The 25,084-nt window shown below is 40.1% G+C and overlaps 1 protein-coding gene and 1 long non-coding RNA gene across 2 annotated transcripts in view; one reads left to right on the forward strand and one right to left on the reverse strand.

Moving 5' to 3' along the window:
• LOC126020055 (uncharacterized) overlaps positions 1-25,084 on the reverse strand; it is a 1,004,964-nt gene that overhangs the window by 542,690 nt on the left and 437,190 nt on the right. The window lies entirely within an intron of this gene.
• PALS2 (protein associated with LIN7 2, MAGUK p55 family member) overlaps positions 24,816-25,084 on the forward strand; it is a 110,544-nt gene continuing 110,275 nt past the window's right edge. The window contains exon 1 of the mRNA XM_049781445.1: positions 24,816-24,832. The gene's annotated coding sequence lies outside the window, so the exon portion shown is untranslated. The remainder of the gene's footprint in view (positions 24,833-25,084) is intronic.

Raw genomic sequence — 25,084 nt, forward strand, 5'->3', positions numbered from 1 at the left:
CACATCATGTTCCCAAACTCTAGGGCCGTTCCCTTGTCATAATTCTTCCACTCCCATTAACATCTGCCCTCTCCTGGACTTCTCTGTTAACCATCACATTTTCAGAGTCTAAGATTAGTTTCATTGCTATTTGTTCATTTGATTGCTTTGATATTTATATTATGCATATGAGAGAAAAAATCTGTAATTGTGCTTAACGCTCTGACTTATTTGGCTTAGCAAAATCATCTCCAAGTCCATCCATGTTCTCACATGTTATTTTAAAAAAAACAGCTGACTAATATTCCACTGAATATATGCACACACATGATCCAACAAAACATGGATAGACATTTAGTTTGTTCTCATATTTGGGCTATTTTTAATAATGCTACTATGAACATAGGAAATCTTTTAAAATTTGTTTTCATAATTTTTAGATAAAATCTAGGAGTGGTACTGTGGGTCATAAGGTATTTCTATTTTCATTTCTTACAGAATCTCCCGAATGGAATTCTTGCACATTGCTGAAAGAAGTGTAAATTGGAACATCCACTTTTAGAAATGCTTTGGCAATATCTATGAAAGCCTGCATGCACACATATCATATGACCCAACAATTCTACTCTTGGGACTATTCCAACCAAAAAGCATAGATGCTTTAAAACCACACATACAAGAATGTCTTATAACTATTCTTGATTAAATCCCCAAAACTAGATATTTTTATCTCTTTCAACAGCAAATTGGTAAATAAATGATGGCACTCTGCACTTACAATACAATAGAAACCATTATCAACATGGATAAGTCACCCATGCCATCTGTGTCATACCATCAACACATGGTCACAGAAATGTTATTAAGTAAAATAATCATAACAGGAAATGAGGAATAGCATTATACTTAGATATTGCTCTATATTTGGCAAAACTCATCTGTAGTGTCTGAAGTCAGGAGTGGGTCCTTAGAAACAGAGCAGAAATTTCTGGGTTACTAAAAATTTCTGAATCCTTTTTGAATCTGAATCTATTTCTGATCTGAAAAAAATCTAAATCTATTTCTAAATCTCAGTAGTGGGTCCACGGGTATATTAAGTTTATTCACCAAGCTATATATGCTAATAGTGTGAGTACTTCCATGTGTATATGTACAGACTTCAGCATTTCTTCAAAAGCATACAAATAATTAAATTTGAAAAGGAGAGAGAGAGGAAACTAGAAAGGTTAGGAAAAGGGGTTTTCTTAATATACCTTTTCTTAATATATTTAGTTATGTTACATATATTAGCCATTTAAAAATAAACTCAACACATGGAGGTAATTAAAACTAAAGTTAATTAAAATTAAAATAGTTTTAGCTATATTATATATATTAGCCATTGAAAAATAAACATTTTATTAGCCATTTAAAATAAATTTAATACATGCAGGTAATTAATATGTTTTCCCAGTGTTAAATAAATTCAAATATTCATATGAATGTTTTAAAATATGTATAGACCTAAACTTTATAAATACCTTTTCAAATATACTCAGTCGCAGACTATTCTTTCAGGCATTTATATTTGAACATGAACAAAGTAAAATCCTCTAAACTGTTAGAATGACAAACCTAATTTCTGTTTAATAGCTAGGGGAAAAAAATCATGAGTGCTAAAGTTCACAAGCTCAACCACAGGGAAACAAAGAAGGTACAAAAATGAACAGCTGGAAAAGCATTATTTGTTACCAAAATAAATATATGTACTGTGGCTAGGCACATGACAACCTCTCAGCCTTTGAAATAAACAACAATGTGTTTGAGAGGCTGTAGCATGGAGGCAGGGGGGCTCCCTGAGCTAAGCAATAAATTAAATGCCTGGTGAGAACCTGTGTCTGTTTGGTCTTTGGCTGAATCAGTTTTGCAGAGCTAGATAAAATAGGGAGTGAAAAGATAGTCAAATAATTAACAAGCTTTGATATCATAAACTTCAGCTTTTTATTCAAACTACTTTGTGCTGAAGATTTTCATGAATAGTCTTGACTTCCTGGAGAGGATAGGCAAGAAGTGGCACTGCCACCTGGAATAATCTGTAAAGATTTTTTTTTTCTTTTTTGGTTTTTGGGCCACACCCGGTAATGCTCAGGGGTTACTCCTGGCTATGCGCTCAGAAGTCGCTCCTGGCTTGGGGGACCAGATGGGATGCCGGGAGATCGAACCGTGGTCCTTTCCTTGGCTAGCGCTGGCAAGGCAGACACCTTACCTCTAGCGCCACCACGCCGGCCCCCCGTAAAGATTTCTGACCTTGGAGTAGGAGCAAATAGTACAGCAGGCAAGGCACTTGCTTTGCATGCAAGTGACCCAGGTTCAATCCCAGCATCCCATATGGTACCCCTGGTACTACCAGGAGTAACCAACCCCTGAGCACTGTCAGGTGTGATGCAAAAAGAAAGAAAGAAAGAAAGAAAAGAAAGAAGAAAGAAGAAAGAAAGAAAGAAGAAAGAAAGAAAGAAAGAAAGAAGAAAAGAAAGAAAGAAAGAAAGAAAGAAAGAAAGAAAGAAAGAAAGAAAGAAAGAAAGAAAGAAGAAAGAAAGAAAGAAGAAAGAAAGAAAGAAAGAAAGAAAGAAAGAAGAAAGAAAGAAAGAAAGAAAGAAAGAAAAGAAAGAAAGAAAGAAAGAAAAGAAAGAAGAAAGAAAGAAAGAAAGAAAGAAGAAGAAAGAGAAAGAAAGAAAGAAAGAAAGAAAGAAAAGAAGAAGAAAGAAAGAAAGAAAGAAGAAAGAAAGAAAGAAAGAAAGAAAGAAAGAAAAGAAAGAAAGAAAGAAAGAAAGAAAGAAAGAAAGAAAGAAAGAAGAAAGAAGAAAGAAAGAAAGAAAGAAAGAAAGAAAGAAGAAGAAAGAAAGAAAGAAAGAAAGAAAGAAAGAAAGAAAGAAAGAAAGAAAGAAAGAAAGAAAGAAAGAAAGAAAGAAAGAAAGAAAGAAAGAAAAAGAGAACAAGATTTCTGATCTCAAAATGGACCTGATATTAGAACTGGCTTATGTTTCTTTCTTATTAATCTTTTTTTTCCCCCTTCATTGAGTTTCTCTTTCTAACTTGGGGTTTGTTTGATTGTTTTTTGTTTGTTTTATTTTGTTTTGTTTTGGGGTCACACCTGAGAGTGCTCAGGATTTATTCTTGGCACTTTATTCGGGAATCACTTCTAGAGGTCTTAGTGGGACCATAAGGAGTGCTGGAAATCGAACCCTGCTGTGCCACATACAAGGCATAGTGCTATACCGCTGTACTATCTCTCTGCCCCCTCTGATATGGGGGTTTTAATCTAGAAATGCACTTTAATAATTTTATAAATTTAGTCATATTCCTTAATTTCATGTATCTCAATTTTCTTCAGCACTAAAATGAAAATGAACGCTATTGACTTGTACTGTAGAATAGAGGGGGTAGGAGGAGAGTTGGATCCCACCCAGAAGTGCTCTTTCTGGCTCTGTGCTCAAAATGACCCTTGGTGATGCTCAGGGGACTAAATGTGGTGTCCAGGATTTGAACCTGTGATGACCACATGCAAGGAAAATGCAATAATATCTGTACTATTTCTCTGGACCTGCTGTCTTGTTCTAGATAAGACAAACAAGGCACCTAGCACGTTGCAAATGCTTGATATATATTTACCTTACTATGCTATCACTCTATATAGGTATAAAATCTATATTAATTACTAAACCAGAAAAAATAAATGTGGATTGGATAATATTTATTCACCATGTACTGGGTATCTTGCTGTATTTCTTTGACCTAATCTCTACAAAACTCTATGAGATTCGAAATGAGGTAATGATGTTACACAGTTAATATGTGGCAGAACAAATATTTGAACTCAATGTTTTCTGATTCCAGAAATTACTTTCTCATGTCTGTAAGAAAGAATTCATTGGGATAGTAAAAGAATCAAATCAGGGAGTGGTCTGTGATGACAAAGGAAGCATTCATTAATTACTCATTAATTAGCTCTTACATACTCCCCACTAAGAACTATGCAGGGCTTACTAAGAATGGGTAGAAACAATTTTGCCTGGAAAATGGACAACGTGTAGAGAACTTGGAATTGGTGTCTCAATAAGTGAGTGAATACTTACTTAACATACTTAACATACAGAAATGAGGCCTTATTATTATTATTATTATTATTATTAATTATTCAAGTTTTTTGGCTGAAAATGATGTCAGAATGCTCGTCAGGCCCAAGCCAAAAAGAGGATTTAGGCTAAAGAATATATATTCTAAACCAAAGCAAGGGATGTTAAAAATCAATATGAAATTATCCTGTTTAGAAATAAGCAGTGAAAAAAAAAAACAGTGATTGGGCTCTTATTGCTGTTAAGTGCTCAAGTCTTACCCTGAGGTCAGAGATGGAACTATGTATAAGATGCAGATCAATGAAGTTGAAATTGGGCAGCACAATTGAGAGGAAAGAAAATTTAGATTAAGCAGGAAAACATGATAGGCTTTGATCTATAGATCCTAAACTAGCAGCTGTTTGTCTATAATTTTTGATTTAGGAAATTAATGTAATTAATTGTAGGACTTGTTTCATGGAACTCAGTGCCTGCTCTAAAGCACAGTGTTATGTGTATTTTGTATTCCATGGCCAATATACTTTGAAATATTTTCTCTGGAGAATATGAACTTACTAGAAAAATTGCATCCTTGTCAATGGTAGTTATAGAAATCAACTTCCTTTTTGGTTTTTGGGCCACACCCAGCAGTGTTCAAGGTTTGCTCCTGGCTCTGTGCTCAGGAATTAGTCTTGTCCATGCTAATGGTGGTGCTGAGGGACTCATATGGGACATCAGGGATCAAATCTGGGTTGGCCGCGTGCAAGGCAAATGCCCTACCTGCTGTACTATCACTCTGGCCCCCTAAACTTCCATTTTTTAAGAAAAAAGAGATGAATCTGCTATGTTGCAAGGTGGTATGACCTAACTTTGATAAAATCACCATGTTCTTAAAGTCTTTTTTTCTGTTCCAAAGCAAAGGTACTGGTGTCTCCTGTGGAGAGATGAGTGGTAGAGTTGCACTATCTCATTTAGTCACTTCCAAAGGGAAATTTGGCTGCACAAAACAGTTTTGATCACTCATATTCAGTGTGGAAAATCTGAATAATTGCCTGAGAAAGTGTCTTGGAGCAGATTGAATAGGAGTAATAGTAATTATTTTGATTGTGTAAGTGGTAGTGACATCTGGATGTGAAAGCTCTCTCTGGAAATAAGAAAAGCTGGTCTTTATTGAGCACAAACTGCATGTCAGGCACTGTACTTAATACATATCTCATTTCATTCCTACCCTGGGATATTTTCCCTGTCCATATCTACCTGCCAAACAGATAGAATATTAGTGTGAATTAGTGTCAATTAGTGTCTTAACCTAGTTCTGAGTAATGCCCCCCAATTCTCTTTTAGACTCCACTTTGCCACACTCTGCTAATCTTGTGTGCAAAAACTGTTTCCCTCCCATTCTTACGCAATCCACCTTAAACTATCTAAGGAAGTTTAAACCTAAACCACGACTAATAGGACATTTTCCAGATCTTCTCTTTTACTGGACAGTAAGCAATTTCATGTATTTTTTATGTGAAATAGATAGCAATAGCAACAAATTCAACAGACAATTTGAATAAAGGTTAAAGAGAAAAAAATCCCCCAATTTTTACCTTTGGAGTAAAATTTTTAATTTGGGGGGGGGGTTTCTATGTACTTGGTGAAAAAATTTTAAATTATAGTCCAAGCAGAAAAGCAACTGAATAGATCTAACTTTCCTGAATTACAATAAAATATTTTATCAGCTTTCCTACAATGTGACCCAGTTCACCTCAATTGAATTATGTTTTAAATTTCATTAGCTCTTAGATTCTATCTAAATGGAGCTAATTTTATTCATTAACATTTTTCACAATTAGATTGTATTTTCTTTCCTTGACTAAAAATGGAACATACGGCATTTGCCTTGCAAGCAACCAATCCAGGACCAAAGGTGGTTGGTTCGAATCTTGGTGTTCCCCATGCCTGCCAGGAGCTATTTCTGAGCAGACAGCCAGGAGTAACCCCTGAGCAACGCCGGGTGTGCCCCCCCCCCAAAAAAAAAGGAACATAAAGAATCAGAGAGATCGTACAGCAAATAGGTGCTTATTTGCATATTTGTGGCTCGGTTCAACTCCCAACACACCATATATAGTCCTCTGAGCATCATTAGGAGCAATCCCTAAGCGCAGAGTCAAAATAAGTCCTGTGCACTTCCAGGTGTGATCCAAAACCAAAATAGAATGTAAGTTCAATGTAGAAAATGACTGTTAATATGTTGATAGCCAAATATTTGTTGAGGACCTTCTAGATGTCCACAAACTGTTCTAAGTGGACACTATATTGCCTTTAGGTAAGACATTTTATTTCTTTGTTCCATTTTGGGAGAATGGGGGAAGACTGGCCCAGTAGAGCACAGAGTTTACTCCAGGTTCTGTGCTCAGTAGTCAATCTTGCTGAGGCTCAGGGAACCATATGTGGTATCAAGGATTGAACCAGGGTTGACCATGGTCTAACTTTTCATTCATAAAAAATATGAAATTTAAATTAAAAAATATACATGTGTGTTTCTATAGACCTAAAATATCATGTACACATTCTTTTTATTTAGATGACTAATAGTATATTACAACATGATTTTGGCTCATTTTTCTCACTATAATAGTTACAAGCTTCACAGTCATTTATTTTAGGGATATGATATATAGCATCTAATAAGCCTCTAGAATTATTTGAAGTTTAGGTTGCTTCATTTTTCTATTCTTCTGTTCATACTAAAATGAATTTTTTATAGATGAACTTTCACATATACCTATGATTATCTTTCATGAGACCAATTTTTTTAAATCAACATTGTTTCTTTGTAGGCCAAAGAGTGTACATATTTTCAAAATCTTAGACCAAATTGTTCAGCAAGAAAGATTTCTACCAGTTTACATTCTCAAAAACCACATATGTTCATGTGTTTTCCATTTCCTCAACAGCATTAGGGAATTTAAAGATTTTAAAGCCAATTTGTAATTAAATAAAATTTGATTTCATGTTTTTATATATTTTTAAAAATTTCTCTTGAGGTCAAACATTCATTGGTCTCTGAATTGCCTTCATCTGTTGTGAATTGCCTTTTCATGTATTTATTTTTATCTTTTTTTCTATTGAAGGTGATTTTATTTTCTCCCTATTTAAGGTCATTTAAAAATAAAGTATATAGTGACATTTTATCTCCCATACATTGTCCAGCCAATTATTACAGTTTATAATTAGTATTTTAACTTATTCACAGTTGTCATTTTGCAGATTTTTTTTGGTTTTCTTTTATTTCGTTTTGTTTTCTTGGGGGGTCACACCCAGCGGCTCTCAGGGGTTACTCCTGGCTCTGTGCTCAGGAACTGCTCTTGGCAGGCTCGGAGGACCATATGGGATGCTGGGACTCAAACCACCATCGTCTGGATCAGCTGTGTGCAAGGCAAATGCCCTACCAGTGTGCTATGTCTTCGGCTCCTGCAGAATATTTAATGTGATTATATTCATTGGTGATGTTATAATTTTTATAAGTATAAAATTTATATATTTTATAATTTCTCTTGTTTGTGGCTCTAAAAGACATTTTTTACCTTAATATCTATTACCTTTTGACTTTCTCTAGCTCTATCAAAAATATCATAAAATGTGTTAGATGCATTTAGAATATCTCCCAGTGCTGAGAAAGGAGTAGAATTCTTAGTTTGTCAGAAGAATTGGGAGGGGCAGAAGGAGAGAGGGGAGGGGTAGTGAAGTGTGCATTTTACTGTCACTTTTCCCAGAAAGCAACCAGGGTCGAATCTTAATCAGGCCAAGTCTTTGCCATTTATTTATTTTGTGAGACCACAATGGCTTCATCCAACAGTGCTCAAGTGGCCATGCTATTCAGAAAATAAAACTAGGATCTGGTACATGCCAAAGGGATGTATCCTACTATGGACTCCACATCTATGGCCATTAAGTTGCATTTTTATCAAATTCTTTGGTGAAGCTCTAGCTATTGTAACCTGTTACAATGAGTGAGAACATGGAAATCTCTAATATAAAAGCCAACTTGAATTGACTGATTTTGTCTTTTACTAATCTATTGACTTTCACTAATTTGACATATTGAGGTAAATTTGATTCTAAGACATTTTCTCTGAACTACTTCTATAGCTGATTATATCTCCCTTTTGTCACTAGATCTTAGATAAAAGATGTAATTTAAAGATCATATATCCTTTAACTTTTAAATCATGATAAAAATTTATATTTACATTTTTCTATCACACTTCATGACGACTGAGATTACATATTAAATAGTCTTACATAGGTAATGTTTCAGAGGGACCATTTTAATTCTAAATCTCTAGACTTATTACATTTTATATTAAATATATTAAATGACCTCACATAACAAAATATTTTGCATGGTATTTTAAAATAATTTTTAAAATTTTTCTCTGAAAATTATTTAGCTACAAATTAAGTCTCAAAGATTACTATTTCCATACAACATCTAAGAAGCTTGTGACCTATAAAGATTTTTTTCTTTTGTTTCTGGTTTTGGACCACACCTGGTTATGCTCAGGGGTTACTCCTGCCTCTATGTTCAGGAACTACTCCTGAGAGGCTAGGGGGCCATTTGGGATGCCAGGGATAGAATTGAGGTTGGCTGCATGCAAGGCAAGCATCCTTTCCAATAAACTATTTCTCTAGCCTCAAGAACTATTTTATGATTAAAAAAATTAACCAACACTGAGGCCAAAGCGATGACGCAGTAGTAGGGTGTTTGCCTCACTCACAGCTGACTCAGGATGGTTCAATCCCCCAGCGTCATATGGTCCCCCAAGCCAGGAGTGATTTCTAAGTGCATAGCCAGGAGTAACCCCTGAGCATCACCGGGTATGGCCCCTCCCCAAAATCAATCATCACATGCTTCTGTTGATTTAGATGTGCATTTATAAATACAAAATAAATATACATGTACCTATATATGTCATAATACCAGGTCTTTGGTGAGGCAAAATAAATAGGAGCAAAAATATTTAGGTTGATTCAAGGTACTTGATAGTTCTGGACCCTATTTTAAATGGGACTATATAATTTATAATTCACAGAAACATGTATTGTTTAGCTTTCAGCAGAAGCTTTACATAGAACATATACATAAAATGTGTATAAACAGAATTAATGCTCACTAATACAGATGTAAAACTGTACAGGTGGAAAACACACGCTTAAGAATACGAACACTTAAGTCCACTCAGTTGATTGATGGTAGATTCAAGAGTCACTGGTTGTCTAACTATATGTCTCATCCACTGTACTATATAAATCTTTAGTAAATTTCTTAAGCAAACTTTGGTACTCCTATTTTATGCTCACATTGCAGATGGCCTTGGTCTATAGGACCACTTTCCATATTGAATCTAATACATTTGCTTGTCAAATTGTCTCCTTGACTAACCTGTGAACTTCATGAAAGAGTAGTCACCTTCGTACTTCATACTCAAGTTCTCAGAATACTCTCTGGCTCATTTATAAGGTGGCTGTAGTAAGTTTTAGTTGAAATGGGTGATTTAATAAATACCTACCTTTTACAAATTATTATACTAGAAAAAGTAGAAACAATCTTTTGCCAAAAAGTTTCCTACATTCAAATTGAGTTAGAAAAAGTCTTAAGAGCCGGAGAGATAGCATGAAGGTCGGGCGTTTGCATTGCATACAGAAGAACAGTGGTTCGAATCCTGGCATCCCATATGGTCCCCTTAGCCTGCCAGGAGCGATTTCTGAGTGTAGATTCAGGAGTGATCCCTGAGCGCTGCCGGGTGTGACCCAAAAAAAAAACCCAAAAAAGTGTTAAGACATTATTTCCAAAGCAGTATGTTATCAGATTATTTACAGAGTAACATTTCATCAACATGAACACTTTTTCTGCCTCTAGAATTCCACAAAGGATATATAAAGTGAAATAAAATCACCATAATTCTGTTAATATTCTTTTAGCATACTCAAATATCATTAAGGTGTAAAGAGAATTAAAAAACATCAAGCCTGTAATGATATGCAAATGATATTGATCTAATCAGTCATGTTTGCTGTCATAAAGAAGTTCATATGATTACAAAATATTCCACATATTGTGTGAACATTATTATAAGCTATCTCATCATTAAACACCTATCTGTGTAAAGAATCCTGCTAGGTACATGCACAAGATTTTAATTAAAACAAATACAGTCCCTACATTCTGGGATTCAAGTTCACTCAAACAATCCTCTTCCTAAAAAGTGTTTCTAATACTTCGTTTTAAATTTAAGAAATAATCTGTGCAGTAGGAACCTAGCCTGTTGATACTTTTTATTACATGTATCAGTTACCAAGTGGACAAAGCAGATTATAGAGTACTGATTTGATTAATTTCCATGTATGAATTTCAATATGATTTGGTAATTTCTATTTATATGGAGATCTAGAAGTTTATATATAGTTTATATGTATGATGATTCAACAATTTGTCATGGATATCCATTTATCTTTAAATTAATCATTTTGTCTTTGATTTTAAACAATAACTGGAGTACTCAGGAATTACTCCTAACTAGCTGTTGGGGTGGGGAGTGGATGTTGCAACCTAGTGGTATGCAGGAAATAATGCAGTGCCAGTTGCTTCGACCCAAGTCTGGCAAGCAAAGCATGGTCTTTGTTGTGTCTTTGTTGTGGGGTGGGGGGCACACCCGGAGGCGCTCAGGAGTTACTCCTGGCTCTCTGCTCAGAAATCGCTCCAGGCAGGCACAGGGGACCCTTGAGTAATAATCTTTTGAGTTATTTCTCCAACCCAATTTTATCATTTAGTTTTCAACTCTTTTTAATTAATCCCATTTCCCAATAATATCTTACAGTTGTTTTTCTTCTTTTTCTAGGGAGGTGGGAGTCTTTTGATTATAGTTTGTCTGGTTCTGATGCTTTCCTCCCATTCATTACATAATTTAATCTTTAATCTACATCTTATTTGAAGATGATTTTTAATGTTTTACAATTATCCTTATATCATGTTTTGAGTGATCTATACTTTCTCTACCAATTAGAAATAATGGTTCTCTATGTTTCCTTATATGTAGAAATATTTATCAAAATATAAGAGAATATGTTTATTGGATATTTTACCATTAGTCTATCCATCTCATTTTCTCAAATAATTCATGTTTAAACTACTCTCATCTTACATTTCAATTATTCTGTTATACTTTTTTCCTATTTTGAATAAAATACTTATATTTTTTGGTTTAGTTTTTGGATTTGTTCTCATGAATATGAAAATAAATTATATTTTATCAGGTTTGATATATGTTTTATATTTTAAATCTTTCCTTTTAGTTTAATTAGTTTTTTTATATCTGTGTGGGAGGTGTGGATTTGGGTCACATCAGAGGCTTATTCCTGTCTCTCAGTTCAGAAAACACTCCTGGTGCTTCGGGGGACCCTATATGGTGCTGAGGATTGAACTATGGTTGACATTGTATAAGCCAAGTAACTTCACCCACTGTGTTATCTCTCTGGCTCCTCAGTCCACTCCTTTAGTTAATTATCTTTGGTTATCTTAGAGTAGTGCATCTTCTGTGTGTGTGTGTGTGTGTGTGTGTGTATGTGTGTGTGTGTGTGTGTGTGTGTGTTTTGGGCCACACCCTGTGACGCTCAAGGGTTACTCTTGGCTATGCACTCAGAAATCGCTCCTGGTTTGGAGGGCCATATGAGACGCCGGGGGTTTGAACCATTGTCTGTCCTAGGCTAACAAGGGCAAGGCAGATGCCTTACTGCTTGCACCACCACTCCGGCCTCTAGAGTAGTTTTTCTTAAACTTTTTCTACCCTTTTTCACCCAAAAAATTTTACACAAACCCAGGCATAAAAGTATATAAATTAGGTACAAATTGAGCATTTACTGTTTGATATATTATAAATAAATTTATTTTAAAATTATGTCCAAGTTTAGTTTTGTGAATCCTAGTTGTGACCCACAATTTAAGAAAATAACATCTAGAGAAATAAATTCATCTGTAAATAATAACTTTGTCTCCCCTTCCAGAATTAATGCCACAGTTCTTCTATGTTTTATCTTTATTGCACTAGCTAGAATTTCTGAGGTCAGTGTTCAACAATAGTAGATATAAGAGAAATTTTGTCTTCTTTGAGAGGAAAGTTAACATAATTAAATGCATAATTCATATTTATTGGTTAGAGATAATTAGCAAAGGACAATTTTCTATTCTACAAATTGAAAAAAATGGTAAGTCAGTAGCTACTGTCTATTCTGAGAAAGTAGCTGTATCAGGTAGATCATAAGTTTATTTAAAATATCTTGGGCACTTCCCTTGCATACAGCCTACCTGAGTTTGATCCCTAACATCCCAGATGGTTTCCTAAGAGTAAAGTCAGGACTAAGCCCTGAGCAATGCTAAGTATGACTCCAAAATATCATCATCCGAGTCAAATATATCACCAAACAGGGCTTTCAGATCCATGTTTTAGACAAGGAAAGGAAAATTCTTATATGTTAAATGATTTGCTGGTAGCTACCCATAAATTCAGAAACAGAGCTCCATCTCTCTGATTCTAAATTCTTCCCTTGTACCATAGCACCTGTATTATGTAATTATCATGATGCCTTACTTCTTATATATGTAAATGCTTATATTAGGAGGCCATTGATATATATTACAATGATACATTTTCAACACATTTTTAGAAAATATTAAACTTGTGAGGATTACTTTTCAACAGAAAATGAGATGAGTCATAATCATTACTTCTTAATTAAAACAAAAATCGAAGAGGCTGAGGGGAGAGAACAAATGGGCAGAGTGTACCGTATTTATTCGAGGATAATGTGCAAAATTTTCTACCAAAAAAAAGAAATTAAAGTTTGGGTGCGCATTATAAATGAGGGCTGGGGTGGTGGGGTGGCAGTGGCGGCCAGTCCAATGAGGGGGCAAGCGAATTGTGAGTTCGCACTGCGCACACTGTACGCAAGGGCAAAGAAGAAAAAAAAAAACCTCAAGAAACCTGGCCTATCTATCTCTCGTGACATCCTGGGTTCAAACATCATGGGAAGACACACCAAAAGAAATGATCATCAAGAGCCTTTTGAAGACAGGCATCAGCAATAAAATGGACAGCACAGAAGACGACCTGCTGTGGAATTCAGACCCAGAAGAAAGCGAAAAAACTGGAGAAGCAGATGTTCCTGCCAACTGGGACACTGGTGAAAAATCAACTTGAGAAGAATGGGAACAACTCTTTAGTGTAATCTGATGATGAATCTGACTTGGAAGCACTTTAAATAAATATTGTTACCAGCAATTTTATTTTGATATTGTGCTTATACCAGTTTATGTTGTCAATAAATGATTTTTATCATGGCCACACATGTTCAACAACTTTTTTTTTTGTCAATTACAATGCTTGGTGTGAAACAAAATTTTATACCGATTTTTAATGGAAAATCAGGGGTGAGCGTTATACATGCATGTGTGCACATTACAGTCGAATAAATACGGTATATCTTGCATGTGTAAAGCCCCAGCTCCACTGGTTCAGAGTCACACTGCATCTCTGGGTTTAATCATTGAACTGTCAGGCCCCATTGGCCAAGTAGCCCAGGAGTGACTTCCAGGCTCCATGAGCATTGTTAGTGAGGTCTCCAAAATAAAAATTAGTTTAAAGGTTATCATTGGGGAATGGATCAAGTGTTACATGCCCATGTTAAGTCTGTATCTTCATGATTATTTACATTACTAGTATATAATCCTATTAGTGGCACGATTTAACATTGAGTTGATATAGAAAGACTTTCCCAAACATTGTCTATAAGTTAGAACTCTGTTGGTGACAAATGATAGAACCCAAACTTAAATTGCCATGAGTTAATAAACTTCCATGTGCCAGTGGAGATAGTTCAAAGTCTAAACAAAATGCTTTATGGGGCCAGAGAGATAGTATGGAGGTAAGGTGTTTGCCTGGCATGCAGAAGGATGGTGGTTTGAATTCCAGCATTCCATATGATCCTCCGAGCCTGCCAGGAGCGATTTCTGGGCAAACAGAGCCAGGAGTAACTCCTGAGCACTGCTGGGTGTGACCCAAAAACAAAACAACAAAAAAAAAAATGCTTTAGCCCCACTTGGGCCCCTGGAGGATCATTGCAAGTGAGCACCAAGCACCAGGCCAGGAGTAATCCTGGACACCACTTGGTGTGGCCCCAAAAGAAATGAGATTATTGATCCTCCCCAATTTTTTTTTTCCCTCCTAAAGTAGATGACAGTCCTAACTTTTCTTGGTTTTGGAACATGCCTTCACAGAGAGCAAGGGATCCTCCAATTGGTCAAGTCTGGTTCACATGACCATATACAGCTTTCTGAGAATAGAAGATGGATGGGAAAATATCCACTTGTGTGTAATACAGCTAATAGAGAAAGAAATGTTTCCCAAAGGAAAAGAGGAGCAGAAGATAAAGAATATTGTATAGGAAAAAAATAGGTATCTATTGAAAGTTTTAAGTGCTTTTAAGTGAACAAACTTTCTTCCATGGAATTTTATGTTTTCTAGCAACTGTCTTCATCAGTGTGGAGAGAAAAAGTACAACAACATGCAAATATAGACAATATATACAAAGATATTATAAATCAGTCATGAAACTTCCTTGAAACGATTGACTGAGGATATAGGAGTTGATTATGCTTTCCCTTGAGGGTACAGCAATATAATGAATAAATCAAAGTGTGCCCCTTTCCTGTGCCACCTCAGTGCCTCTGAGAGTTTCATGTGAGTGTCAGGAGGTACACTTGAATGAACTTCTGTGGAAGGAAAAAGAAGATTGCAAGACTGAGCAGAAGGAACCATAGGTACAATCCTGAATAATTGTGACCCAAATGGAATTTGGCACTGATCTGTCCTCTCAGACTTGCTAAATTGGACTGTAGAGAGTCTACATTAATATCCCTCATTCATCAGTCATTCGATGTGACCCAGGGGAAGATGATGCTTGTCTTTGGGCTGGGCATTTTTTCCTAAGAGTTCCCTCACAGTTCGGGCAACAGCCCGTTCTCAACAGCAGGCCTGTGGAGGGGCAACTCGACTTCTATCATATTCCCTCATGAAGCTGAAGCAATAAGAGAGAAGGCTAGAATAATAGGTGATGCAATGCTCGTAGAAGTAATTTCTGTAAGTATGCTTTAAAAATCATTTAAAATGATTTGGCACAATTTAAAAATGATTTAGAATCATTTCGTCCTACTGCTTGTCTTAGCAGCAAAATAAATTTACTATTAAAGAAGGCTGAATTAATGCTCTTGCTTTCTTTCTTATCTGAGAATTATCTGTATACAAAACCAACTCCAAAGTCAGTATGTTGTCAGCTAAAACCAACCAATGAGAAAAACGTGTGCTTTTTGAATTTTAAAAAATATTTATGGGGCCGGGAAGGTGGCGCTAGAGGTAAGGTGTCTGCCTTGCAAGCGCTAGCATAGGATGGACCGCGGCTCGATCCCCCGGCGTCCCATATGGTCCCCCCAAGCCAGGAGTGACTTCTGAGCGTATAGCCAGGAGTAACCCCTGAGCATTAAACGGGTGTGGCCCAAAAACCAAAATATATACTATTTTGTTTCTTTTGATTTTTGTGGTTTTCTGGGGTATGCATACCCAACAATATTGGTAACTACTCCCAATATAGTGTCTAGGGGTTCACTCCTGGCAGTTTTTAGATAAAATATGGTGCCAGGGATTGAACCTGAGCTTCCTGCATGCTAAGCGTGTGGTCCAGTTTTCTAAACCCTTACCCTCAGTGTTTTGAAAGGAATGATTTTTTTTTTTTTTGGTTTTTTGGGTCACACCCGGCGGTGCTCAGGGGTTACTCCTGGCTGTCTGCTCAGAAATAGCTCCTGGCAGGCTCAGGGGACCATATGGGACACCGGGATTCGAACCAACCACCTTTGGTCCTGGATCGGCTGCTTGCAAGGCAAACACCGCTGTGCTATCTCTCCAGGCCCTGAAAGGAATGATTTTTAAAAAAGGTGCTTTCCTATAGTACAGTCATATCAGAATAACTTTTCTTTCACGGATTGCACATTGTTAAAATACACACACTCCGTAAGTAAGTTTGAAGATTATGATGATGAGTTTGAGTTAAATAATACGTTGTGAAGAGCCTTTAATTGTGGTGACTTAGACATTTAACATTTGATTTTCAGTGCACAGAATGTTTTCACCCCCCCCCCCCCATTTTATTTATTTTTTTATTTTTTTGGTGTTTGGGTCACACCTGGTGACGCTCAGGGATTACTCCTGGTTATGCACTCAGAAATCACTCCTGACTCGGGGACCATATGGGACTCTGGGGATTGAACTGAGGCCCATCCTAGGTCAGCCACATGCAAGGCAAACACCCTACCGCTGTGCTATCACTCTGGCCTCTGTTTTGCCCCTTTTTATAGTTGTATTGAACAGATAAGCCTTAGCTTCTTATTTCATTCAGCTGTCCTTAGACATTTGGGTCATTTCCATATCCAGACTATTATTTTAAGTATTATAATGAACATAGGTGTGCATCTCTCATTTTAAATTAATAATTTTGTGTTTGGGGACAAATGCCTAAAGTGAATCAGTAGAGTAGGATTCTAAAGAAAAACTTTCATATTTATAAACAGGTATACTATGAATATGGCATTTTAGAATGAGCCATTTATTTCTTAGATTTTTCTATGCAGTGCAAACAGCTTGTAGTTTGCTCTGATTACCCTACATACACACACACACACACACACACACATATACACACACATACACACTCAATATAAAGATGATTTTCTTTAGATTCGTATCTCCTTTTAACCTTCTTCTAAGGGGCTGGGAAGATAGGTTAATGGGCTGATGTGAGTGCTTTACAAACAAGGATCCCAGGTTCAATTTCTGACACTGCACGCTCCCCAGAGCATCACAGTCCCCTCCCAACAATAACAAGTCATTTAAAAATGAAAGTTCTAGAAACTTACTGCTGATGATGGAATTTCAAGTTCAAACTGGGGTCCCTTCCTAAAAGTTGATGATTCTAGGAGTTTATTAGTTTCAACAAGCATCTTCAGAACAATAATTCACTTTTAATTCGCAGCATTTTTGTCTTTATATTTCCTTTTTGTTCTTTCTCCTTCCTCCCTTCCTTCCCTCCCTTCCTTCCCTCCCTCCCTCCTTCTCTCCTTCCTTCCTTCCTTCCTTCCTTCCTTCCTTCCTTCCTTCCTTCCTTCCTTCCTTCCTTCCTTCCTTCCTTCATTTTGTTTTTGGGCCATACCCAGTGATGTTCAGGGGTTACTCCTGGCTATGTGCTCAGAAATTGCTCCTGCCTTGGGGAACCATATGGGATGCTGAGGATAGAACTGAGGTCAGCCACGTGCAAGGCAAACACCCTACTGCTGCGCTATCACTCCAGCCCTTGACTTCATATTTTCTGATTTTAGAATTCTCCTACTAGCATAATGTATCAATAAATTACCCCCTATTATAACTAGCATTATGCCAATTTCTAGGCTTTTTTCCCCCAAACAAGAAAGATATAGCTGGATGTAGTGGTAAAATGTGTTGTGATACATTTTCTCATAAATGCTCCTTTTATGAAACAGAATAGTAATAAGAGATGAAATGTCACAGAGTTTCAAAGGAAGACTTACCCTCCTTTGGGTAGGATAGGAAAGATTTAAAGGACTAGGGGTGTGAGGAGACCACAGAAGCTTAGATTCTGACCAACAGGGAAGGGAGTATGGGTAGTATTCCTGCTGAAACCAAGGAATGTAAATAAAAGGTATAAGGAATAACTAATGTGTAATATGCATGTCTAATATTGTGGTGATGTCAAGGTAAATGATCTTGAGAAAGGACTCCCATAGGCTTAGAGAGGCAGGGAGAAATGACAGCTGGCATTCAAGTGCCTTTGGAATCGGCTAAGGATATTCTTAGAAAAAAATAATTCATTTTTGCAACAATTGAGAAGATGGACTTAGAGGGAGGATTGCCACAGGTGGTACCTGGAAGGAAGAGTATAAAAATAGAAGGTGAAGAAAGCACAGACCTGGAGAAAGCAGTAAGAAGGAATACAAAAATCTGGGTAAGCAATACATTTGTTTTAGATGGTGATCAGGAGCTGGAAATAGGTTCTCTAGATGGAGATATTAAACAGGAAGTTGGAAAAACATCCCTGAGGGAAAGAGGACTTCTAAGTGCTGAAGACTGAGTCCTAAGGGGTGATGAGATTTTTTTTTTCTTGGCAGATTCTGTCTTTATTAGTGTACAAAAAAAGCTAGCATTGAGGGCTAGATACAGCAGGTAGGGTGTTTGCTTTGCACTTAGCTGACCCATGTTCAATCTCCCCATCCCATATGGTCCCTCAAGCAAAACCAGGATTCCTGAGTGTAAAGCCAGAAGTAACTCCTTGGTACTGCCAGGTGTGACCCAGAAACAAACAAACATAAAAGAAACCCAAAACAAACAAAAACAAAATAAAACAGCGTATAGCAGGTGTCACTCAAGGAAGTGTCTTTTTTTTGTTGTTGTTGTTGTTTTGTTTTTGGGTCACACTCGGCAGGGCTCAGGGGTTACTCCTGGCTCTATGCTCAGAAATTGCTCCTGACAGGCTCAGGGGACCATATGGGATGCTGGGATTCGAACCACTGTCTTTCTGCATGCAAGGCAAACGCCTTACCTCCATGCTATCTCTCTGGCCCCAAGGAATTGTCTTTTTAATCTTGCTGGGATTTGGGGTGTGTGTGTGTGTGTGTGTACGTGCGCGCGCGCGCGTGTGTGTGTGTGTGTGTGTGTGTGTGTGTGTGTGTGTGTGTGTGTGTGACTATCTTGGTGTTACAACCAGCTTCCTTCGAGGCACTACTCCTGATTGGATTTTCTTTGAAAGAGAATGTCCACCTTTTCCTGAAAAAAAAAAAACAAAAAACCAACAACATTGTTTCTGACTTCTTTCTGATGGCTAGCTGATGACTTTTTCTTCTTGGGAAGATTTACATTGCCAGTGGTTTCATTAAGATCATCACTATTGGGCCAGAGAGATAGCACAGATGTAGGGCATTTGCCTTGCATGCAGAGGACGGTGGTTTGAATTCTGGCATCCCATTTGGTCCCCTGAACCTGCTGAGGGTGATTTCTGAGCGTAGAGCCAGGAGTAGTCCCTGAGCACTGCTGGGTGTGACCTCAAAACAAACAAACAAAAAAAGATCACCACTATTAATTTGCTCATGTGGTGAGATTTTGAGAAAAAACAGTAGAGTCTTCTCTTTCTACCTTTCTCACTCAAAAATATTTTCCATTTTAAGCAGAACCTTTCTAATGTAAAAAAGTGTAGAGAGGCCAGGAAAGGAGTAATTAGAGGAACAGAAGGAGTCCAAAGACTACTTTGAAACAGGAAAGTGGAAGGAAAGAAGTTTATAAAATGGGATGTGTTGAGATTTAGCTTCTCAAACACTGCAGAGAAATAGAATTGTATGAACACTCAGCGAAGACCCTATGATGTCTTTTATATCTGATTAAAATTCCTGACAGGGATAATATACAGGTTAAAGCACTTGTCTTGCAGATGGCCAACCTCATTTTGATCCTTGGCACCCCACAGGGTCTCTTGAATACCTTGAGGAATAAACACTTTTGGGTATGGCCCCAAACCTCAAATAAATAAATACATTTAAATCATTTTTTTTAAGATTTAGCACTTATTCTGTAATATTGAAATGCCTTATTATTCTCCATTCTAAGTAGAGGAGCAATTTGATACTGTTACCTATTTTATTCCTAGCATTTAGCAGTAATAAATCAGTGATTGATGTCAGTTGAGAAATACAGTTTCATTAGAGACACAGGTAGTGAAGCCCAATGTCAATGCCCGCAGTAAACAAATGAGTCCCTGAGATAAACTAAGGTATAGTTTTTCTGTTGTAGGAAAAAAAGCATCCTCCATCATGGTAGTTCTTACAACAGCTGGTTTTAAACTGGGGTGATAAGAAATGTTTTGGTTTTTTTTTTCCCCTTTCAAAAATGAACTCCCATTGTAGTCAAGAATGTTCTTTCAGATTGCTAGGAGCAATTTCTACTACGAATAACATTTCTGTTTATTTTCAGATTGCTTGTTGACCTAGTGGGACTTCAGAGAGATTTAGATTACAAGAAAAGTCTCTGACAGATATCTGCAATAGCAAGATTAAAACAATAATATTCTTAATCAACTGCGGTCAAAGTGCCTGTACACCAGTGCCAGTAGGAATGCTCAGAAAATTGGGAACATGGTGTTTGAGGCAGCCAGGTGAGACTAATCTGCAGAAACTTTAGAACAAGATAAATTTAAGCTGTTCTGAAAGCAGAGTATTCAGTCTATTGGCAAAGAGCCTCAAAGTACAGGCTTAGATATTTCATTTGATCACTTGAGGTAACTTGGAGACACCTCAACTTTCTGAAAAGACTTGGTAAGAAAGGTTTGCCAAAATGATTGATTTTATTAGCCCTTAACTCTAGCTGAATCTTAGAATTGTCTGGAGAATTCTGGGTGGAAGAAAACAAAAACCTTATGTCCAGGTTGCACACTGGAACAATTAAATCTAGAGATGGAAGATAAAGGAAAGAAAGTTAGAGGCAGGGGGAGGGAGTTGTCTGAATAATTCCAAAAAATAGTGAAAAGTGTGAAGCTCTGTTCATCATCAGGGGAGATGGCATAAGCTATAAAGCACTTGCTTAGCATGTGCAAGGCCTTGAGTTTGATCCCCAGCAATGCATGTTCCCCCTAGACCTAAGCTATAAATAGTGGCCACCAGCATCGCTAGGTTCATATAAACTATATGTATTTACATTCAATTCAGGGTAAACTGAAGCATGAAACAAACTAGAAAGGTCAGAAAGGAAGCTGGAAATGAGAGTCTGACCTAGCTTTGTGAACAGAGATGAAAGGAGTGAAGCTAAATAAAGTATTCTGCAGGAAAGCTTGGTGGCGTCTATAAACCATGCCACTTACAATTCTTCATAAAGCTCCATTCCGGGAGATCACAGCTCTTATTGTGGTGGATTAGTAGGAAAATGATCAGGCTTTACTCAAATCAGGTTGTTCTCACTATTAACAAATTTAAAAATTGCTATTTCTGAAGTAACAAAGGAGGTCACAAGAGAAAAAAAGAAAGACCCATTCAAAGTACATATACTGTGGTTTCTATTTGGGGGACGACATAAAGTAGTAGTTGCTCCAGAATTAAGGATCAAAATTCAAACTTCAAAATTGAGTTATGGCTTAGGAGATACTGGGCTATGGTAAAATTATGATCCCTGTAGAATAACCTTGAAGGAAATGAAAAGTCTCTCCATTAAGGATACTTGAAAAGAAGGATTCCCTGTCGTTTTCAACCACAATATTCCTCGCCTGGAATGAAGGATTTGAACAGACCTGAGAATGGATGTGCAGTGCCTCAGAATAAGGTCCTCTCCGAAAGCCAGTCATGATGAGAGTTCAGGTGATATTTCACTTTTCCCAAGGGTGCCCCAACGTTAAAGTTGAAAGGAAGGATCGAATGTCCTAAAATAGGCATCATCACTTATAAAATAACAGTACTTGTAAACATAAGTATTTGATAAAAATACAGATGTGGAGGGGCTGGAGAGATAGCATGGAGGTAGGGCATTTGCCTTGCATGCAGAAGGAAGGTGGTTTGAATTCCGGCATCCTATATGATCCCCTGAGCCTGCCATGAGTGATTTCTTTTTTTTTTTGTTTATTTTGTTTTGTTTTTTTGGGTCACACCCAGCAATGCTCAGGGGTTATTCCTGGCTCTATGTTCAGAAATCACCCCCGGCAGGCTTGGGGGACCATATGGGATGCCAGAATTTGAACCAGCGGCCTTCCGTATGTAAGGCAAACGCCTTACCGCTGTGCTATCTCTCCGGCCCCTGCCATGAGTGATTTCTTAGCATAGAGCCAGGAGTAACCCCTGAGCACTGCTGGTTGTGACCCAAAAACCAAAAACCAAATATATATACACACATATATATTATATATGTATAGAAAGAGACATTTATTTCTCTTGCAAGAGAATCCCAAAGAGATGGTAGTCACGGAGTGAAAAATTTTTTTTCTGAGAATATGATAAATTCTAACAACCATTGGGAGCCTCTCTAAGAGCATCTGCCATTTGAGTGAGGATTGGGAACACTTAATGAGAGATCATTGCTCTTGAGTTCCTGCAATACTGGGTCTAAAGTGTCCAGCAGGGGCCGAGTGATAGCATAGCAGTAGGGAATTTGCCTTGCAAAGGATCCTCGGCATCCCATATGCTCCCCTCCCCAGCCTGCCAGAAGCAATTTTTGAGTGCAGAGCCAGGAGTAACCCCTGAGCGCCGCTGGGTGTGTCCTCAAAACAAAATAAACAAAAAAGGCCAGCATTTTACCCATCTGTGAGTCAGTGGGGTTTGAGGAATGGGGGGAAAGAAGATCCATTGTTCTCCTCACCAAGATGTCTGGTCTTGGCTTCATGATATTTATAGTGCCTGAGAATGGAGTGGAAGGTCTGGCAGTTTGCAGGAGGAGAAAATAAAAGAGCACTGTAAAGGGGTCAGAAAAACACCCAGAAAAAGCATTTCCTTCTTATTCCCAAAGGAACCCAGAGTTCCCCAGGCCAGCACTAGCTGGAGGTGAGGCTGAGGCTAGAAAGGAAGGGGCAACACCATTCACAGGCGTGGGGTGGGGAAGCTGCAGCAACTAGGAACCCCACCCACACCCCCAGTCAGAAAGAAAGAGGTGGTGGGGAAAGGGCATCTAAGTGTCTACTCAGATACTCAGAGGAGCTAGCCCTTCCTTCGGTTTTGATGAGGCGCAGAGCCTACTCAATTCCCTGTCATCTAGCCTGTCTGCAGCAAGTGTGGGCATCACGTGTGGCCCAAGTTATAGCGCCCCGTGGTCCTTTTAAGTCTCCTGAAATGCTTCCAATTTCCCTTCCTCAGGCCCGCGGTTCCAGGAAACAAGGTTCTAAATTAATACACTACAAAGTCTCCCTGCATGTTGGTTTACAAAATTAATGTTCCTAATGGAAAAATAAATTAATCTTTGATGCTTAGGCTGAGGCTAAGGAGAAAAACGGTTTTGGGCGCAGGGCCCTTTTCCACTCATCTTCTCTCTCTCTCTCTCTCTCTCTCTCTCTCTCTCTCTCTCTCTCTCTCTCTCTCTCTCTCTCTCCCCTCCCTCTCCCTCCCATGCCTACAGTTCGTGTGTGTGTGTGTGTGTGTGTGTGTGTGTGTGTGTGTGTGTGTGTGTGTGTTGTGAGGAGATGTTGGTGCAAGGGGGATTCATGCTGTCTGGTGCAGCATCTCTGAGTCGACAGCCAGGTGCATTCATTCATTCATTCAGTCGTTTCGCAAAAGTGCCTAGTATGTGCAGGGTTACGGGTCCGGAGCCAGAGGACTCCAGATGCGACACCCGACGCGTCAGTGTCTCTGGCACTTTGCACAATTCGCTCAGCTCGCAAAGACTGCAGCACATGATCGGCCACATTTAAACATCACCTCGCAGTTTCTCCACATTAGGGGAGAGCAGAAGAGCTTTTCCGAATTTTCCCCTTCACGCCACCCGCACCTTAGGTCGGAGGGCGGCTCGATCCCTCTGGGATCAGGGATCTCTAGTCCGGAACCCAGGAAGTTCTCTGTTGGGGGGGGGGGGGTCCTCAGCCAGAGAGCCCAGCGCGGCCACACTTGCTTCTGCTTCGTTCCTTTCAGCTGAAAAAATGAAATCTACGTCCTGTCCTGTCCTGTCCGAACGTGTCACCCGCACTCGGGGACCCCCGTATCCACGCCGAGGAGGGGTCGAGTCCCCAAACCTTTTGGGGGTGTTTGTCCGGGACGAAGAGCTCGGTCGGGGCGCGGGGCGCGGGGCGCCTGCCTGGAGCACCGGCCGAGCCAGGAGCGGAGCCGAGCCGGGCCGGGCCGGTGCCCTTGAGGCGAAACGCGGGGTGCGAGCGGGCGGGCGGGGCCTCGGCGTTTTCCCGGGGCTCCCCGGCACGGCTCGGCCCGGCGCGTGCGGCGGACTGAGCTTTCCTTTGTGCTCGGCGCAGGGTCCAGGAACGTCAAACTCTTGGCGAGGGCGGGCGGGAGAGCGAGCGCGTCCGGGGGGCTGCACTGGGGGTGCGGGAGAGACGGAGACAGAGGCAGAGACCAGAGAGACAGAGACGCACTCCCGGGCGAGAGAAGGAGAGAGAGAGAGAGAGAGAGACAGCCAGAGCCTGGGCGCGGGTCCCCGCCGCGTCCGGGGCGCTGGGCCGGCTCCACCTGGCCGCGGCACGGCTCGGCGCGGCGCGCTGCCCGGGGGCGGGCCCGGACCTGGGAGGCGGCGGCGGCGGGGGCCCCCCGCGCCCGAGCGCGCACCCCGCCCGGCGTCCGGCGCACGCGCGAGGCCGGGGAGCGCGCCCCGGCGGCGGCGGGGAGCGGGAGGCGGAGGCGGAGACGGAGGCGGAGGCGGAGGCGGCGGAGGGCGAGCTGGGAGACGGCCGCCGGGAGCCCGGCTCTGCGCGCGGGGTGGCCGCGGCGGCGGCGGCGGCGAAGGCGAAGGCGAAGGGGAAGGCGGAGGGGAAGGCGTGCACGCAGCCGGGGCGGAGCGGGGCGCGTGGGGCGCCGGGCAGCGCGCCGCCCGTCCAGTGGCAAGTAGGCGCCCGACTTTGCAGATGGGGCTGCGCGGCTGAGCGGGAGCGGCGGCGGCGGCGGCGCGCGGAGCGGCCGGGGTGCGAGGGTCTCGGTGAGTAGCCCACGCCGCCGGGGAACGAACGGAACGGTCTGGCCGCGCGCGCCCCGGGCGCCCTGTTGCTCGGCGCCACGCGGAGACCCCGGCGCGCCCCCTCGGCCCCGGGCTGGCGGGGCGCGGCGCGGGCGGCAGGGGCGCGCGGGGCCGGGCGGGCCGGAGCGCGGCAACGTGTCCGGCCCCGACCGCCTTTGCTCGCCGCGCCGCGCCCGCTTTCCCCACGCGGCCCGAGCCCGGGGACCCTCCTCG

This window comes from Suncus etruscus, chromosome 10 (assembly GCF_024139225.1).
Source record: "Suncus etruscus isolate mSunEtr1 chromosome 10, mSunEtr1.pri.cur, whole genome shotgun sequence".
NCBI lineage: Eukaryota > Metazoa > Chordata > Mammalia > Eulipotyphla > Soricidae > Suncus > Suncus etruscus.